Below are 19,619 nucleotides of genomic sequence, written 5' to 3'. Positions count from 1 at the left end.
TAAAATTTTACAGGTAATGTTCTGTTATGACTTTCAAAGATCGGGCCAAGTATGGTACTAATCGTTGAAAAGCCTGATATAGGTCCCATATAAACCGTTCTACCGACTTGACATCTTGAGACCTTAGATGCTGCAGTTATTTTCCGATTGGGTTGGAATTTGGCAGGTAGTGTTCTGTTACGATTTCCAACGATTCCGGTTATATAAATCAGAGTATAACCTGATATAGCTCCCATGCAAACAAATCTCGTGATTTGACATCTGAGCCCCTAGAAGTATCAATTTTTGTCCGATTTGCCTGAAATTTTCACATTATGTTTTGTTATGACTTGAAACATCCCTGGGCAGTATTGTCCAAATCAGTCTATCATTTGATGTAGCTCCCAAATAAAGCCAATTTGCCTTCTTCTACTCCCAGAAACTTAAAGTTTTGCCTGGTTTGACAGGAATTTTGTAAGCCGTTCCACCAAGTTTAGTTTGAGCAAATTTTCGGCAGAATCTATGGTGGTGACTTCCGATATTCAGCTTGTTTCATACCACATTATGTGACTTTTAAGATATAAAATATTCCTCAGAATCATTTGCTAGTTTAAGCATTACCCATTCGAATAATTGGGGTTATTTCTATTCTATTTCAGTGAATGATATCTATTTTTAAAAATGCAATATTTCTTCTATCACAAAGCAAATCAGTTTTAATTTAACGCTTTATTTTTATTTTTTTCCAATTGCCTGTCAATTTGGCATAATAGCTACTTTGAACATAAAATAATAAAAATTATATTCTCTTGACTGCAAAATTGCAGATCGTAAAATCGAATATAACCAGTATTACCTGTATGAATTAAATACACCTTCCCTCCAATATGTCTCATGACTGTATATTTTTTTAATGCCAAGCAAATGTCGGTTAAAAATAAATATTCAAATATATCAGAAAAAAGTCAATGAACTGTTTAATAAAAATTTGATTATTTCAAACGTGTGTGTCTCTAAACAATGATGTGAAACAAAATTAGAAGGAATGTTTCAAGACTCAAAATCTGCATGAAATTTTTAGTTAAAATCAAATTTCGAAAACTATATCTGATGTTAACGAATTTCCCACAAATATAAAAATTTAAAAAAAAAAGAATTTGCAAAATTTTTATACAAAAAAAGGTTTGACAAAATTTTCCATAGAAACAATATTTAACCAAAACTTGTATATCTCAAATTTCGAAAACTTTAGATCTTGGAGAAGGCATTCCCGATCTGAAAACACTCCGCTGCGCCTTCTTTCACTCTCTTATATTATCCGTCAGGAAATAAGTCCTATTTGGGGGTGCTGGTACGACCTTTCAGATATTTCGCGGTATTGTGGATATTATATTGGTGCTCTTCTCCCAAATACCTTCCATTTGAGCCGTATATTGCTATGGTCGGTAAATATGTGCGGTAAGGAGGTGTTTTTGAGAGTGAGACAGATCCCCATGTATCAGATTCGTGCACTGGTTCATATTTTCCCAATTGGTAAATTTGTCCTGCTATGGGGTTTTGGGTGGTGGGGAGGGCCCCCAGACACCAAAAAACAATTTTTGTTTCAGATTTGTATTCTATTTTTATATACCTTTTATTAAATTGTCCTGTTGGGTGGGGGCCCCCCGAAACTTAGGGTAATATTTTAATGCCAATTTCGTACTCTATTCTTAAATACCTTTCAATTGATACCCATAATAAACCTGTTTTATTGGGTTTTGGGGCTGGGTCGGCCCCCCAGGTACTTAGACCCAACTTTTATTATGAAATTCGTACTCTACTCTTAAATACCTTTCAGTTAATACCCATATTGCCTAAAGCGGTGAAAATGTCCTCTTGGGGCCATTTTAGGGGTGGGGGGACCCCCCCGAAACTTAAGAATGAAATTTGTATATTCGTACTCTACTCTTAAATACCTTTTATTTGATACCCATATTGTCCCAATCAGTGCACATGTCCGTTCGGGTGGGTATTGGGGTGGGGCGTCCCCCCAGATTATTTAACCCCCAATTTATTTACCAATTTCGTGTTTTTGGGGTACCATAAGGTGGCATACAAAATTTCGCTTAAATCAGTGCACGCATCTCCGAGATGTGGCGTTTTTGAAAATTGGGGTATGGGGGAGGGCCCGCCCAGGGGAGGGCCCGACCAAAAGTACCAACCAAAAATAAAATTAGACCGATCGGGACAATAAGGCATTCAAATGAAAGGTATTCAAGAGTACAGAACGAATTTCATAATAAATTTTTTTTCTTTTTTTCCAAAACCCCATAAAACTGGTTTATTTGACGATCATGACAATATGGGACTCAAATGAAATTTATTCGGGAGTAGATTAAGAATATGGCCAGGATGTAGGAATAGGCTTTATAATTTATTGATAACGGAAGGAGGCGGTACCTCCACCGTTACCCCAAAAACACTAACCCAAATCAAAAGTGGACCGATAAGTACAATATGGGTTTCAAATGAAAAGTGTGCAGGAATAGATAACGAATCTGGCATACAAATTCATATCGAAGTATAGAGGGTCTCCCCACCCTCACACAAAACCCCCAAAATGGACACATTAGCCAATCACGGATATATGGCACTCGGTTTGTTGACTGAAAAAACGGCAAAACCAATTTTCTCGAAATTTTCGCATATTGTGTAGGTTGGTCTGGAAGGAATCATTTTATATATACAAATCAATTTGTGTTTGTTTGTAGGTTTGTTTGTTTGTGTGTTCCTTATAGACTCAGAAACGGCTGAACCGATTTTCTTGAAATTTTTACCGATGGTGCATATTGATCCATTTTTTGATATCTGAAGGGGGAGCGGACCCTCCCCCTTACCCTAATTTTCAGAAACGCCAAATCTCGAAAATGGGTGGTACGATTTAAGCAAAATTTTGTGTGCTCTCGTATAGTAAATAAAAATTTTGATACCAAATTTTTATTTTTATAGATGGGGTACCTAGTGGGCCCGCCCCACTTTAAACCCTAACAAACATATATTTAGACGAATGACGAGAATATAGGACTTAAATGAAAGTGTTTGGGGGGCTGCACCTCCCAAAAGAAGCCCCAAAGAAAACAAATTTACTACCATAGCAAAATAGGGCTCAAATGAAAAGTCTTTGAAAATAAAGTACGAATCTGACATCAATATTCGGGAAAAAGTGTCTATGGGGCCACCCCACCCTTTTAACTCCACCCAAATAAAGCATATTTTCTTTTTTACTATTGCAATATGGGGCTCAAATAAGAGGTATTTTAGAAAAAACGAATCTGATATATATTTTCAGAGCCAAGACACTGAATGGCCGCCCATTCCTCCAAAACACCCCCCAAACCGGATATGTTTGCCGACTATATATGGACTCAAATGAAATGTATTTTAGGAGTAGACCACGAATCTGATATCAACATTCGGGACCAGCTGTCTAGGAGACGTACCACCACCATAACAACCCCCAAATAGGACGTATTTGCTCACCATGATAATTTGGGTCTTAAAGAGAGTGGAGTTCGATATCGATAATTTTTAGGGCCCATACCCCAAACCGGACATATTTCCTGACTTTAGCAATAAGAAGTTTAAATGAAAGGTATTTGAGATTAGAAAACTAATTTGATATCCAACTTTGAGGCAAATGGCAATATGGGGTTCAAATAAATGATATTTCAGAGTAGAGCACGATGCTCATATATTTTCAGGGCTAAGTGTTTGGGGTACCTCACCACTCGCCAAAACACCCCTAAATCGTACATATTTACAAACCATGTCATATTAAAGGTATTAGGGAGTAGAGCACGAAATTGATACCCACTTTCGGGACCAATTTGCTGGGGATCCACCCCTTCCCCAAAACAACCCACAAACAGCAATTATTTGAAGACAATTGAAATATTGGGCTCAAGTAAAGCTATTGGGAGTAGAATACGAATCTGATATCTAAATGTGGGACTATGTAATTGGGGCACCGCTCCTTCCCTAAACATTTGATAACCAATTCTGGGGCCAAGTGTTTGGGGGACGCCTCATCCCATTAACTTCCTTTAAACCAATGGCAATATGGGGTTTAAATAAATGGTATTTGAGAGAAGAGCACGATGCTGATATTTTTTTTTTCAGGGCTAAGTGTCCACCTCATCCCCGAAAACACCCCTAAGTCAGACAAACGTATTGACCGATCATGGTAATATGGGGCTCCCACTGCCAAAATCCCCATGAGAATATCGGGCTCAAATAAAGTCTTTAAGAATGGAGTACATTTACCATCCAAACTTAGGTGACTCTAAAGCCGCCGAGCGAATTCGCAGACCAATAAAGACCATATGGTATTCAGATAAAGGATATTATTTTGTTATACTGTTGGTCAAGCGATATATATTTACTATTTTCATAGCATGGTATTTCACTAACAGCTCTTGAGTTGTCGAAAATAATTATTTCAAGGATAATCTTGTTCCATATAGAGGTCCCGGTTCAGCTAGTATATAAATAAATAAAACTAAAAATAAATTAATTGAATCAAAAGGACCTAGAGCTGAACGAAAATTGCGTAATATAAGGAACTGGTCAACATAAAATTATTAATAATAAATTTTATTTTAATTTAAAAAAAAAAAAAAAAAATTAAAAAAAAATTTAAAAAAAATTTAAAAAAAATTAAAAAAAATTTAAAAAATTAAAGAAACATAAAAAAATATAAAACAAGTAAACAGGCATAAAGTTCGGCCGGCCGAACATTGGATAGCCATCACCTCGGGTATATATGTAAACCCCCTTTCGTCACAATCCGATGAAAATTGGATAACTTATGCACCCAAAATTCGGCACAGACATTGAGTGGTCTTATAAAGTCACTGTTGAATTTTGGATTTAACATTTCATCGAAATCGGGTAATAAATAAAGCTTTTATGAGCTTCAGACCCTTAACCGGCATAACGATCTATTGGGTTGCCCAAAAAGTAATTGCGGATTTTTTAAAAGAAAGTAAATGCATTTTTAAAAAAACTTTGAATGAACTTTACTCAAATATACTTTTTTTACACTTTTTTTTCTAAAGCAAGCTAAAAGTAACAGCTGATAACTGACAGAAGAAAGAATGCAATTACAGAGTCACAAGCTGTGAAAAAATTTGTAAACGCCGACTATATGAAAAATCCGCAATTACTTTTTGGGCAACCCAATAGTTCGATCTAAACCATATTTGAGTCAGATGTTGGTAGGCCTGCAACTGTTCACTGTTTAAAATTTCAACGAAATCGGATGAAAAATAAAGCTTTTATGGCCTTCAGAGTCTTTTTCGGGAGATCGATCTATATGGCAGCTATATCTAAATATAGTCGGATCTGAACCATATTTGGGACCTATGTTAGGAGGCCTGAAACTACTTAGTGTTTCAAATTTTACCAAAAACGGGTAAAAAATAATGCTTTTATGGGCTTCAGAGTCTTTTTCGGGAGATCGATCTATATGGCAGCTATATCTAAATATAGTCCGATCTGAACCATATTAAAGTTCGAAGTTAAGAGCCCTGAAGCTACTCACTGTTTCAAATTTCAGCGAAATCGGTGAAAAACTAAAGCTTTTATGGGCTTCAGACCCTTTATCGGGAGATCGCTCTATATGGCAGCTATATCTAAAAATAGTCCAATCTCAAATATATTCGGGTCCGATGTTGGTAGGCCTGAAACTACTCACTGTTTCAAATTTCAGCGAAATCGGTTGGAAAATAAAGCTTTAATGGGCTTCAGATCCTTTATCGGGAGATCGATCTATATGACAGCTATATCTAAATATAGTCCGATCTGAACCATACATAGGTCAGTTATCGGGAAGTCTTAAACTACTGACTATTTCAAATTTTAGCAAAATCGGATGAAAAATAAAGTTTTTATGGTCATTAGACCCTTTATCGGAAAATCGGACTATATAACAGCTATATCCAAATATGGTCTGATTTGGCCTGTTCAAGAACTTAACCAGCGTGCATCAGAAAGACGTCTCTGTGCCAAATTTCAGCTCAATATCTCAATTTTTGAAGCCTGTAGAGTGATTAGAACAGACGGACAGACACACGGAGTCTATTTGGGTTATGGACCGATTTGGACCGTACTTGGCACAGTTATTTGAAGTCATAACAGGGCACCATATGCAAAATTGTAGCCAAATCGTACAAAAATTGCGGCTTCCAGGGGCTCAAGGAGTCTAATCGGGAGAGCGGTTTATATGAGAGCTATATCTATATCTGAACCGATATAGCCCATTTGCAATCCCCAACGACCTACATCGATATTAATATCTGTACAAAATTTCAAGCGGCTAGCTTTACGCGTTTGACCGATCATCATCACCGGATAATCCTCGCTGATGAATTTTTTTTTCGTGTTCTGGCCAGGATTCGAACCCAGCCCTCAAGGTCATAGGCGAACATACTAACCACTGTGCTTAGGTGGACTGAAAAGTAAAAACTACATAATTTTGAAAAAGTGCGTAATTAACTTTCTCTGAAAATTAGTCTCTGTGTTAAATGCAATTCATGATTGTTTGGGGTCCTTCGCCTCCCTTGAGAATGTAAACCTACATACATATGTATGTCTCCATCTAGCCTTCAAATATTTTCCAGTATGGTTTTGTTTTTGATTTTCCACATTTTCAAATCATGCAGGCATCATTAAACTATTTTTGAATGAATTTAGCCTTGCCCTGTCTACCAAATATGTGGATATTTATTGTGCCCCGCCCCAAAGTTTCCTTAAATATGTATTTATCAATATTATGTTGGAAGAGATGATACAATTTTACCTTGAATCCCTTGAGAATGTGATGTGATTGACATTGGCTTATGTCGCTCTATAATGGATTAAAAAAAAAAAAATTTTAAGAGAAAATAAGATATACGAAGACAGTTTTATATACGTTGGTGCCATTAATTAAGTCGCCGCAGCTATATATAGTTGGTCTAGGTGTGCTGGATAGATGGTTGCTAATGTGCAATCTTTGATCCCAAAAAATTGAAATTATAGATACTTTTTTTTTTTTTTTTAATATCTTTGGCGCATTCTATGCGTGTATGGGTGAATGCTATGTCACTGTTAATGAATGTCGACTACAACTGCAAAATCTACACATGGATGCGCGGTTGGACAGACAGGGGGACACCAAGAATAAACATAATTAAACACCCACACACATGGCAGCAGCAGCAGCAGCAGCATTAGCATCATGACGAAAACCAAATTAATTCAGAAAAATTTTCATTTTTCCTACACTACCTACATGCGTACACATGTTTATGCTCGCTCCTTTTTTTCATAGCCAAAATTATTTATTCATTTGATAATAATACGCACAACAGAACCAAACAGCAACAACAACAACAACCATGACAACAATAACATTGGAACTACCAAATCGATTTAGTTCAGATAGTAGACCACCGATAGAGCGATATCCGCTATGCCAATGGCAAAAGTTTTTCTCCCCTACCATCCGTGTGCGGCGGCTAGGTTTTATGCATTGCTGCATTGGAAATCACTTTTCTAATAGATTTCCCATCAGATCCGATTTGATTCGATCAGATCACACACATAGTGGACATATAACCAGCAGGCTGTATTTGTGGCCTCTTGCGGTGTTGTGGTGGTCACAGTGTGCTGTTTTTGGGGGAATGGAAGATTACTAAAATTAATTTTTTTCTTTGAGGGATTTTATGCTGCAGTTTGGGCCACACTTTTATGGGCCCATCCGCCAATTGCTGGTGACATTTTTTATGTGTTTCTTCAAATGGTGGCTAGACAAACCGCACCTATTCCCCTGCTATAGCTACAGAGAAGTTGTGAATGATTTCGAACTTAATTCTAAAGGAAAAACAAAACAGCAGCAAATTTCAAAAATATATTGAAATCCATCAAAATGGAGCAGACTTAGAAAAAATCTAGCTCGAGTTTGCTGAGTGGCTGAAAGAAATTTTAGCTCAAAAATTTCTTTTGTTCACAAGTTTACAAGGTAAAAATGGCTTGTCAACCATATAACATCCCCCACGGGGGACCATTTAGGTGAAAAGTATATGATAGCTCTTCACCACGGTCTGAAAAGAAATATTAAAGTTACCCAGGGATCGGGTTGTTTTGGGTGATGGTAGGAAGGAAGGCTGGGAGGACGGGTGAAGCGAAGGGACGATGGATAGATGAACTGTTGAAGGCTGCATCGAGCTGAAGATGGTTGGACCATCAAGTTTCGGAGCTGGTCGTGCGGGGATGGATGTGGTGAAGGAAGGGTGAACTGAAGGGACGATGGATGGATAGATGAACTGTTGAAGGCTGCATCGAGCTGAGTCGGAGAGCTGAAGATGGTTGGGCCATGAAGTTTCAGAACTGGTCGTGCGGGGATGGATGTGGTGATGGACGGGTGAAGTGAAGGGACCATGGATGGATGAACTGTTGAAGGCTGCATCGAGCTGAGTCGGTGAGCTGAAGATGGTTGGACCATGAAGTTTCGGAGCTGGTCGTGCGGGGATGGATGTGGTGATGGACGGGTGAAGTGAAGGGACGATGGATGGATGGATGAACTGTTGAAGGCTGCATCGAGCTGAGTCGGTGAGCTTAAGATGGTTGGGCCATGAAGTTTCGGAGCTGGTCGTGCGGGGATGTATATGGCAATGGACGGGTGAAGTGAAAAGACGATGGATGGATGAACTGTTGAAGGCTGCATCGAGCTGAGTCGGTGAGCTGAAGATGGTTGGACCATGGAGTTTCGGAGCTGGTCGTGCGGGGATGGATGTGGTGACGGACGGGTGAAGTGAAGGGACCATGGCTGGATGAACTGTTGAAGGCTGCATCGAGCTGAGACGGTGAGCTGAAGATGGTTGGACCATGAAGTTTCGGAGCTGGTCGTGCGGGGATGTATATGGTAATGGACGGTTGAAGCAAAATGACGAGGTATGGATGAGTTATTAGTAGGCTGCATCGAGCTGATTCGGTGAGCTGAAGATGGCTGGACCATGAAGTCTTGGAGCTGGTCGAGTGGGTGTGTGTGAATTTCTGATGTCTTGAAAGTTTTAACACGGTGTCGATGTTATTCCTCGTGACTAACATATTGTACACCGTGTGTGTGAATGTTTCGGTGGCATTCCTGTTTTGACTCAGACTTGTGTTGAGTCATTTCAGGCTATGCCACCTATTTTCTGACTGTTTCTGAGTGGCGTGTTACTACGGGATGATGCAAGCATCATCCTCAAAAGGTGACCATTCCGGAACTGTCTGGAGTTCAACTGGTAGTAGTTGGACTGGAGTCAGGAGCTCCTGGAGCTTCGGTTCCAGCCTGACTATTGGTGAGGCCCCAGTTGGAAGCAGCGTGGTGGCTGTGGTTTTACACCTAAAATCTCAGGAATGGCATTTCGATGCTCGGTGTGGAGTTGCATGTACTCAACCGGGTGCCGTGACCCATAGAACGGCAAGAGTTTGGATAGTGCTCTGTCCTAACCAAGGGGGAGGACACGTCCAGACAACGTGAACTTGAATTGGTACTCATGCTAGCTTCGGCTGGGGTGTATGGGGGTGTTGGTAGACGCATCGTTGGTAGACGGGCGTTGGTAGACGCATCGAATGATTCTAACAAAAATTATGAAGTCGGACCCGCCCGACTTAGAATCATTCGATATCAATTTTTTTAACGTTTAGCTACCAAGTAAATTGTAAACCAGTAAGGAAAGGCAAAAGTCGGGCGGATCCGACTTTATAATACTAAATTTTATTTCTTCTGGCAACACAACTATAGTTGAGTTGCCATCCATAATCGACCCTTTACTCTCTACATAAGCTGTTCCCAACAAAATGTGCACTTTGTGAAATGTTTCCATTGGAAAACTTTTATATTTCATTTCATTTTATTTATTCCATGCAATGCGAAGTCATCAGACCTATAAACTATTACACTATGCATTAGAAGTGCTTTTCCAACGTAAGTTTACTCACTATTGTTTCCTTCTGTTCTGATTTTACTTTAGTACACTGTTCGCATTAAGAACTTATTATTGTAAACTGTTCCAATAATTAAACTATTCCCCTCAGCAAACTGATCCAATCGGTACACTGTTGCCAACAGTAACCTGTGTCCATGTGGCATGGAAAACAATTAAGGATTTTGCAAGTAGCACAGAATTCCCTTAGATTTTCTTTTTCGAGATTACTTTTTAGTTTTTAGAGCGCACAGCAAGCCGATTACTGGCTTGGGTGTATGATTAATATATGCTCTTCTGCTCCCTCTTTTCAACCTAACCCAATGATGCCAATCCCATGGTAGCCGGTTGTATGTACCTTATGACCCGATGAATTTCACCATCGGCAAGGGCTGCCGACTCAGTGTACCACACACTGGTACTAAAGGGTGATTTTTTTGAGGTTAGGATTTTCATGCATTAGTATTTGACAGATCACGTGGGATTTCAGACATGGTGTCAAAGAGAAAGATGCTCAGTATGCTTTGACATTTTATCATGAATAGACTTACTAACGAGCAACGCTTGCAAATCATTGAATTTTATTACCAAAATCAGTGTTCGGTTCGAAATGTGTTCAAATTTTGACAAATTTTGTTCAGCGATGAGGCTTATTTCTGGTTGAATGGCTACGTAAATAAGCAAAATTGCCGCATTTGGAGTGAAGAGCAACCAGAAGCCGTTCAAGAACTGCCCATGCATCCCGAAAAATGCACTGTTTGGTGTGGTTTGTACGCTGGTGGAATCATTGGACCGTATTTTTTCAAAGATGCTGTTGGACGCAACGTTACGGTGAATGAACACATTTCGAACCGAACACTGATTTTGGTAATAAAATTCAATGATTTGCAAGCGTTGCTCGTTAGTAAGTCTATTCATGATGAAATGTCAAAGCATACTGAGCATCTTTCTCTTTGACACCATGTCTGAAATCCCACGTGATCTGTCAAATACTAATGCATGAAAATCCTAACCTCAAAAAAATCACCCTTTATAAAGATTGCTTTGTGAAAATCTCTTCTCATCGATAAACTGAACTACTTTTGCATTTTAAGGAAAATATTTACTCTATTGAACCCATGTGCATTGATTGGTCAACTTTATATGCCTTTTCCTAGAAACAAATTTCTATAAAGTTCATAGTAAAGTCTTCTCTAGTGAACTGTTCTCATGAAAATTGCTTTGTGACTAATTGTTTCCATCGACAAACTGAACTACTTTTGCATTTTAAGGAAAATATTCACTCTATAGAACCCATGTGCATTGATTGGTCAACTTTATATGCCTTTTCCTAGAAACAAATTTCAATAAAGTTCATAGTAAAGTCTTCTCTAGTGAACTGTTCTCATGTTAGGAATTTGTTTTTGGTAAAAAAAAAATTAAAATAAATTTCATTAATTTCACTTTTTAATTTTTTTCCCCACCTAACCCACTGTGCATTGGCCGTATAAAAACACTTTGTTTTCCTAAATTATGCCTTTTGTTGATGTACTCGGTTATTCTTGTCATATTACTCCTACAATAATAGATTTGTTCATAAACAAATGGGCAATATCGTTTTGTGTATATATGTATGTATGTATTTGTGTGTGTGTGTGTGTGAACACCTATCCTTGTATATAAGTGTTTGCGTTTCCCAAAGTGTTAAATTATTTATAAACCATTAAAATAGTTTTTTAATAATAAAAAGGTTAAAATGACTTTTCATTACACTATAAGACTTTTACTAATTCTCGCTCTATCTCTCTTTCTCTCTCTCTCTCTCTCTTCCACTCTGTCTCTATTTTCCACATAAAACTCTCGCTGTATTTTTTTCACAATTCATTCGTTTTTTTTTTTCGTTGTTAATTTATGTTCCGAAATTCTTCTCTCAATTGATCACTGATTTTCAATAGCCACTATTCAATTGTTTGTATATTGACCAATTACAGTCATACCAACACATATATACACCGCTTCCACCTAAACAATTATTGCCTATCTTTGTCCTACCTCTAATACCACCACTACTTTCTTCTACTATAACTACTACTACTACCACTTCCTTTCTGCCTGACGCCGCCTTCAACCTGCCTTATTCTAAAACTCTGTCTGTCTGGCTTTCATACCAAAAACCAAACTGTTGTTGTTGTTGTAAAACATTCAGCACCCCGTTTTAGGAGATTTCAAAAACTATATCGAAATTGTGTTTTTCTTTTTCGATTACTTACAGGACAGAAAGAAGTTCTTCTTACCTCCCATCACAGTCAACTGCAATATGCTACAGATACCGTTGAGCTGAACGCGTCAACAAAATTCGCGATTGCTAAATATAAAAACTCAACTCAGCGATAAGACAAACCAAACACCCACCTGTTGTAGTTTGTAGGCAAAACACAGAGAAAGAGAGAGAGAGAGAGAGAGAGAGAGAAAGAGAGAGTGAGATACAGAGTTGTAAGAATATCAAGAGAGAAAGAGAGCTTTAATATGACAACCCCGCCGCAATAGGTCCCTTAATAAAAAAAAAGAAAACAACAAAAATCGTGCTCGTGAGTTTGCTTGGTTCCTCGTTTCAAACACTCTAGTCCACGAATCCGTTAACCTTTATAAAGGATCCCATGATTCTCATAGTAACGTGACGCGCTCTTATAACTCATTCATGCGTGAGTCGTCATAGACCGTGATATATATACAACTTTTTTAGTTTTTTTTTTTTTTATAAAAATTCGTTTTTTTTCTTCTTTGGTTTGGTGCGTGTTGTGATTTATTGTCCTAGTGAATAGTGTATGTGTGTGTGTGTTTTATTTTAGTCCAATCACAGTCTTCGCCGTCGTCGTTTGTAGACTGCATTGGAAGTGCTGTTGGGTTATATCTTGTGAATTCTGATTTATTCTCTCGGAACGTGAACACTTGTTTTTGTGTGCGTTTTTTGTGTGTTTTCTTGGTCGTCAAACGGCAACAGCATCCGTTCTTTTTTTTTGTTGGTTTAAAAAGCGTTAGAGAAAACAAATATACAAATCATACTTGTTGACATTTTACGGCAGTGTTAGTTGTGCAGCATCATCAAATGAACAATTCTTTTGACTAGCCGGGTGAGTAGCTTTTGTTGTTTTCTGCTCTTCGTCTTATTAATGAAAATAAATATAAATTAATTAATATTCGGCCTATTTGTTTAATGTTTATTATGATACCAATGAATTTCCTTTCAATAACTTTTTAGTTTATTTCAACTATTAATAAACATATAAATCAGTTTTGCATTATATACCCATATATATTTTTCGTAATCTAAAATTTCTTGCCGAAGAATTCTGTTGTTCTTCTTGTATGGAAAGTTTTCAATAATTTTTTAGTTTATTTCAACTATTAAGAAACATAAAAATCAGTTTTGTAATCAAAAATTTCTTAACGAAGAATTTCAGTTTTCTTCTTATATGGAAAAGTGAGTTGCCAAAAAGAAATATAAACTTTTCCAGGAACATCTGATTAAGGAACAGTTAGGATCACCCTTATCAATGTGTTAATTCAATCATACGATATACTCATATACTAAACAGAAGTTTTAGTTGACTAAACTATAATTAAAAAGCAGACCCGAACATTTTGTGAGTTGGTGAGATGGTAAGCATTGAAAAATAGTTTTGATGTGCTTCTGGTTTTTACACCCTCCACCATAGAATGGGGGTATACTAATTTCGTTATTCTGTTTGAAATACCTCAAAATATGCGTTTAAGACCTCATAAAGTATATATATTCTTGATCGTCGTGACATTTTAAGTCGAATTTGCCATGTCCGTCCGTCTGTCTGTCGAAAGCACGCCATCATTTGAAGGAGTAAAGCTAGCCGCTTGAAATTTTGCACAATTACTTTTGATATGTGTAGGTCGGTTGGGATTGTAAATGAGCCAGATCGGTCCATGTTTTGCTATAGCTGCCATATAAACCGATCTTGGGTCTTGACTTCTTGAGCCTCTAGAGGGCGCAATTCTTATCCGATTTGACTAAAATTTTGCACGTACTGTTTTGATATAACAACTGTGCTAAGTATGGTTGAAATCGGTTCATAACCTGATATAGCTGCCATATAAACCGATCTTGGGTCTTGATATCTTGAGCTTTTAGTAGGTGCAATTCTTATTCGATTTTGCACGTGGTATTTTGGTATCACTTTCAACAACTGTGCGATGTATAGTCCAAATCGGTCCATAAACTAGTATAGGTGCCATATAAACCGATATTGGGTCTTCTTGAGCCTCTAGAGGGCGCAATTCTCATCAGATTTGGCTAAAATTTAGCATGAGGTGCTTTGATATGACTTCCAAAAACTGTGATGAATATGACGCAAATGGGTACATAACCTGATATAGTTGCCATATAAACTGATCTGGGATCGTGACTTCTTGAGTCTCTAGAGAGAGAGCGCAATTCTCATCCGATTTGGCACAAATTTTGTACAACGGCTTCTCCCATGGCCTTCAAATTTTGTACAACGGCTTCTCCCATGGCCTTCAAAATACTTGTCAAATATGGTCTGAATCGATCTATAGCTTGATACAGCTCCCATATAAACCGATCTCCCGATTTTGTTTCTTGAGCCCCGAATCGGACTATAACTTGATATATCTTATTGTTTATTATTGGTTTGCCTGAAAAGAGATACTGCGCAAAAAACTTGACAGATGCGATCCATGGTGGAGGATATATAATATTCTGCCCGGCCGAACTTTGGACGCTTTTCGTTGTTTAAACCAGGTTTATTTTTGTTTTTTTTTTTAATATAAGTATATGTGCCCCATAATGACCGCCAAGTAATATTTACGTTACATAAGCAACTTTATGTTACGTTTGGTACTAAACGTTACATGTGCATTGCACATTGTGTAACTTAACGTTAAAATTTATACTTTATGCCACATTAATTACTTAAAATTACGTTAGTTACTTAACGTTAACTGCTTAACGTAAAGTTGGCTGCTTTATGTTAGAGCCAGCTCAGAGGTAGGTATTTCCACCTTTGACGCTGAGCATTTAGATTCAAATCACGACGAGAACATCGGAAACATGTAAAAAAATGCAAAGTTCGGCCGGGGGGAATCTTAAAAACCCTCCATCATGGATCGCATTCGTCAGGTTCTTTGGATAAGAATTGCTATCCTATTGAAGTCATACCAAGTTATGAACCGATTGGGACCATACTTGGTTTGGCTGTTGGAGACCAAATTGGAAGACATAATGTAAATTTCAGCCAAATCAGATAAGGATAGGGCACTATAGTGGCTCAAGAAATAAAATCCAGAGATCTGTTTATATGGGAGCTTTATCAGGTTATAGAGCGATTCAGCCCATATTTGGCACGCATGTTGAAGTCACTGTACACAATTTCAGTAAAATCGGATAAGAATTGTTCCCTCTAGAGGCTCAAAAATTATAATCGATAGATCGGTTTTTATGGGAACTGCACAGTTTTTGCAAATGAAAACAAACAACTTCACGAAAAATTTTATCCAAACCAGGTATTACATGCGCCCTCTTGCGGCTCAAGAAGTCAAGATCCGAAATCGGTTTATATGCAAGCAATATCAGATAAGGAACCCATTTGGACCATACTTAACACTGTTTTCGGTAGTAAAAAAAAAACGAAATTTCAACCAAATCGAATAATAACTGCGTCCTCAAGCGTCTCAAGAAGTCAAGATCCCAGATCGGTTTTTATGGGAGCTATTTAAGGTTATGAACGTTGTTGGAAGGTCATAGAAGAAATCTTTGTCTCTAGAGGCTCAAGAAGTATAATCGGTAGATTGTTTTATATGGGATCTGTATCAGGTTATGAACCGAAGCGCCCTCTAGAGGTTCAAGAAGTTGAGATCAGCTTTAAGCATTTAAAATTTCAAAGAGATATCTCTACCCGTCTTTAGGAATGTCACTATGGCGCAGACGTTATCATGTCCGCCTATGACGCCAAATGCCTGGGCTCAAGTCCTGGGCTCAAGTGCCACGTGAAAACTTCTCTACCAAGAGGTGCCACTATGCAGCACGCCGTTCGGACTCGCCTTATAAAAGGAGACGCCTTATCATTGAGCTTAAACTTAAATCTGACTGCACTCATTGATATGAGAGAAGTATCGCCACCCGTTCTCAAACGTCAGATTTTTTACTGTGTTTTTTCGATTTAAACCCATTGTGCGTCGTTACTGCGTCGCCTGACTGACCTCGTATATCGGAGCACGCGGATCGGGCCGCGTCTCCAGTGCCTGTAGGATGGTGAAGACTTCCGTCTGAAAGAGGCTGCACCTGCCCAGAAACCTGTCTACATTTACTGCACTCATTGATATAAGAGAAGTATCCCCTGTTCTTATATGGAATGTTCATAGGAAATTTAGCCGTTCTCAAACTGCAAATTTTTTACTGGTTTTATTTTTCGATTCAATCCTATTGTGCGTCGTTACAGCCTTTAGCGCCGTCTGACTGTCCTCGTATATCAGGTTACGCGGATCGTGCCGCGCCTCCAGTGCCTGTAGGATGGCGAGGACTTCCGTCTTAAAGAGGTTGCTCCCTTTCAGAAGCCTATATGATTTCCTGATTCCAACGGGGGCACTCCATCTTTCTCTAGAGTTTAGCAAAGCCGCTGTACCTTGTGACTTCTCGTTCATCCTGCCGAGGGCACATTTGTCCAAAGTCCAACGCCACACTAGATATCCTTAGGTAAGAATCGGCCAAACAACCGCTTTAAACATGCAATGTACGACGGCCTAGCCCCCAACTCTTTCCTCGACATTCCTACGCCAGCTTAGTTTCTGGTCGAGAATCACACCCAAGTATTTGGACCATGAGAAACTTCACCGACGCCCCCTTGATGAGGTTCTTTATAGAAGAGAGGAAACGGCCATCCATCATGACCTTTACTCTTCCCTTGTCAAAAGTCCTCAGAACTTCATTTATAACCAGGATCCTTATAAGAAGATAAAACTCCTCCTAGCAGATTTCCCCTATTTATAATCCTTCTAAGCGAGCTCTCCAGTGATGCGTAGATAAAACGGCTTTTCAGCATCGTATCAGCACCAAAAGAGGGAGAACCTCTTCACTACTCTTCAGCAGAGCGGCATGTGTGCATACCAACTCACGCTATGAAAAACCTCTCACATGTCCCGAAGGCCGCCAACATGAAGTCGCCAGCAGTCAAATTCTTTTCATCGTCGTCGGGCCTCTAGACCTGTGAAAGGATTCGATGCGGACAGACATGATTGTTTGGGCCACGTCCATGAGTATAATTTGGTGATAAGACCTGAAAGAGTGAAAAAGGGAGTTCTGCAAGATGGCGTATCCATTTATTCAACTCTTTTTAATTTCAACCTATCGTCTACCCGCTTCTTTCAGACGGCATTGAGATCATTTCATGCACGGACTATGGTATGATCATGGCTTGTGGAATTTTCCGCGTATTTCGTATTTCAGTCTCTTTACATGGACAGCGGAAAAACAGCGGTAATTAAATGTAACATGTAGTTAATTTATCGATTTGACAGTCTTTATTGGACCTCCGCACATGCTACTGCGGTTTGTGACAAAGAAGTAGGAACAAGATCTTCAAATCATGAACAATCTTTCATACAATTCATATGCCGCTCAGTGGTGAACTGGGGAGCACTAGTGTAAGATACAGATTCAATTCTACTACAAACCGCAAGCAAATGCATTACACATTACACTTCTTCCGTATCCTACTAATGAAAACCCAAAGCTGAGCAAGTTGTTCTCATAAAGGATCACAGATAAAAATTTTTCTTTTAAAGAAAAATTTCATTTACTGAAGGATTTTTATACTTAGTATTAAAAAAAGTTTTCTTAAATGAAGGTATATCTGAACTTTGCGTTTTGTGATGGAAGACGGAAATCTTTTAACAAAGGTCAATATATCGTTGAGATTCCTTACCTTGACATTAAGTTCTCAATTTTCCTTTATGTAAAAAGTATGAAAATTTTCCTTTAGTGAAGGACATTTTACTTGATATTAAAAAATAGTTTAACTAAATGGAGGAATATCTTAACTTTGAGTTTTGTGATCGAAGACGGAAATCTCTTAATTAAGGTCAATATATCGTTAGGATTCCTTATCTTGGCATTAAATTCTCAGTTTTCCTTTATATAACTCAGCTGCTTATAGAGAAATGGTTTTCAAATGTTCTTGTTGTATAACGCCGGTCATAAAATTAGGGGTTTCATTGATGCAATATAGTATTCATCAGTTTGACAAACTTATTCCCTTTTGGGCGGATCATAATCGAAAATAAGAAAAAGACGATAAAAACAATACAATGAACTCTAGTTTTTTCCAGGTGATTTAGAAATGGCATCATTTCACTTCCACTTTTTTGCTGGCCCTTGAGACTTTTGGTGATTTTTTTGTAACGTGCTATGGAAACGAAATATAAAACCTCAACTGGCAATATCACAATTGCTTAATTCTCAGAATTTACATTTGTGCACATTTCCTAGTCGAGTAATGTATAAGAGTGTATATAATTTTGTCTAGGTGTTGAATTTACAGTTGCTCTTTGCTTATGTCCCAACTTGAACATGGAAGAAGATTCCGAGTGAACATTTCATAAATCATTTAATATCACAGCGATTATGTGTTTTTTTTTTTAATAATTTCTCACTGGTACAAAAACTTGTTACAGTGTCAGGCAAAATTGAGGCTACTTTCATGTTGTCAATAATCTCAATAATTCTCAATGATCGAAGATGCAAATGGAAAAGGAAAACCAAAGATAGCAACACACTCCAACCACTATGGGACGCGTTTCGTCTTTGGTTAGAAGACTTTTCAACCATATTAGGTGTGATGGCTTCAAGGGCCGTCCGTTGGTATGTTGTATTTGAATCGTATCGATAGCGAAAACGCATCTATGAAACAATTACCACATTAACCACACTCTACGACGCTGTCTATTAGCTGTACTTTCCCTAATGCATGTATTTTTGTGTAATGACAGACATTCTTTCTGTGACAAATTACACTTCTTCCGTACTACACATGATTTTGTGCATCTGTTGGAAGTTGTAGTGATGGCTTCGAATGCTAAGACAACGGTAATGGCTCTCGCTGTTGCTCCATGTGACCAGGTTCGAATCCTGGCCGGGCTCTGCCGAATTTTTCATTTTCCGAGTTTTTTGCCTGTTAGGGCGAGCTTATTAAATTTAACAATTTTTGTTTGCTTCTTTTTCGAGACGAGCTCAAAAAAAATGGAACTTAGTCTACTGTTACAGAAAACTTTATTTGCTGTTACGAGTTTGCATAATTCTTGAATGACAGCAAATATCTTAAATATTGCCCATCAGTACTAGTAGATCTCCAACCAGATGGGAGTTATGGCTTCTAGTTAACATCTATAGAGAACTTAATCTGCTTACAATAGATTTGGAACGTTCCAAGTAAGAAGCCAGTGCGCGACTTCGATTGCACCAAAGGTTTTGGTTTATCTCTACTGTGTCATCACTATGGACAGCAAATTATCTTGGTCTATGACAGACTGTCACTATTTTCCAACCTTACCGGCTGCTACTGAAGATTTTGCCTACCATTGCAGAGGACTATGTTTGCTAATAGAGGCAGACTTAAGTTTTCAACC

At 38.2% G+C, this 19,619-nt stretch overlaps 1 protein-coding gene across 8 annotated transcripts in view; it reads left to right on the top strand.

Annotated features, from left to right (window-relative positions):
- Positions 1-19,619, top strand: part of LOC106084154 (polypyrimidine tract-binding protein 2) — a 530,939-nt gene that overhangs the window by 48,319 nt on the left and 463,001 nt on the right. For 2 of the 8 annotated variants that reach the window (XM_059363059.1, XM_059363060.1), the window contains exon 3: positions 12,223-13,081. The exons of the other annotated variants lie outside the window; for them this stretch is intronic. The gene's annotated coding sequence lies outside the window, so the exon portion shown is untranslated. The remainder of the gene's footprint in view (positions 1-12,222; positions 13,082-19,619) is intronic. 8 annotated transcript variants of the gene reach the window in all.

Source organism: Stomoxys calcitrans, chromosome 2, assembly GCF_963082655.1.
Source record: "Stomoxys calcitrans chromosome 2, idStoCalc2.1, whole genome shotgun sequence".
NCBI classification, from domain to species: domain Eukaryota; kingdom Metazoa; phylum Arthropoda; class Insecta; order Diptera; family Muscidae; genus Stomoxys; species Stomoxys calcitrans.
The sequence above is the reverse complement of the archived record's forward strand: the minus strand, read 5'-3'. Positions and strand labels throughout refer to the sequence as shown.